The 1,181-nt window shown below is 34.1% G+C and overlaps 1 non-coding gene across 1 annotated transcript; it reads left to right on the top strand.

Annotated features, from left to right (window-relative positions):
• Positions 1-445: 445 nt before the first annotated feature.
• On the top strand, positions 446-554 carry LOC132651800 (U6 spliceosomal RNA). Its single transcript, XR_009589364.1, has one exon. It is a non-coding gene; the product is annotated as a U6 spliceosomal RNA (small nuclear RNA).
• Positions 555-1,181: the final 627 nt, after the last annotated feature.

The following is a 1,181-nucleotide window of genomic DNA, read 5'->3' as shown; positions in this document are numbered from 1 at the left end:
TGATATGCCAAAGAAAGTTACCAGAGATATTGGAGTCTCTGTCTCTAGGTATCTGTCACTTTACATCTTTGTTTCTATTGGTCTCCATCTCTCTATTTCTGAATCTGTCTCTCTATCTCTCTCTCTCTGTCACTTTCAGTCACCCTCTCTCTTCCTGATGCTTGTGGTTCAATATGAAATCTCTCAGTTTTGGAAAAAAACTAAAACAAGATGACTGCTTGCTGAGGTGACATCATGGATGGTCTCTGTAAAACTATAAGCAATGACCCAATTAAATTCTTTTTGTTCAAAGATTTGCCTAGGTCAGGAAGTATTTTCGCAGCAAATAATTCACCCACTGAGGACATATCTGTGCATTTAATAAATAATAATGGTATCTGTGATAATGTGAAACTCAAGTCATGGACAAGGATTTTTATTAATGACCATTTCAAAGAAATATGTATTGCTCTCTTCAGGAGCACATATACTAAAATTGGAACAATAGAGAGAATATTAGCAAGGCCCGTATGCAAGGATGAGATTCAAATTCATGTGTGGAGAGAAAGAACTTAGGGAAGAAAATAGGAACTACAGAGCTAAGCGTAAGCAACAGGCTACAAGAGATGGAAGAAAGAATCTCAGGTGTTGATGATACAATAAAAGAAATTGATGTAACATTCAAGGAAAATGTTAAATCTAAAAAATTTCTGACAAAAACCATACAATAAATTTAAGACAACATAAAAAAACAAAACCTAAAAATAATAGGAATAGAGGAAAAAGATTCCCTCCTCCAAAGCCCAGAAAATAATTTCAACAAAAGCAATGAAAAAAATTTCCCCAACTTAAAGAAGAGGCCAATAAAAATACAAGAGGTATACAGAACACCCAATAAATTAGTCCAGAAAAGAAAATCTTCTCACCACATAATAATAAAAACAGTAAATAAAAATACTAAAAGAAAAAAATACTAAAATATGCAAGGTAAAAAGGCCAAATAACATGTAATGGCAAACCCATTAGAATCATACCTGACTTCTCAACAGAAACTATGAGAGCTAGAAGGGCATGGACAGATATCATGCAGGCCCGAAGAGAACACAGATGTCAGCACAGGTTACTATATCCAGCAATCCTCTCAGTCCTCATAGGCAGAGAAAACAAACTATTCAATAACAAAATCAAATTTCAACAATACT

The sequence above is a fragment of the Meriones unguiculatus genome (assembly GCF_030254825.1).
Source record: "Meriones unguiculatus strain TT.TT164.6M chromosome Y unlocalized genomic scaffold, Bangor_MerUng_6.1 ChrY_unordered_Scaffold_25, whole genome shotgun sequence".
Lineage (NCBI taxonomy): Eukaryota > Metazoa > Chordata > Mammalia > Rodentia > Muridae > Meriones > Meriones unguiculatus.
The sequence above is the reverse complement of the archived record's forward strand: the minus strand, read 5'-3'. Positions and strand labels throughout refer to the sequence as shown.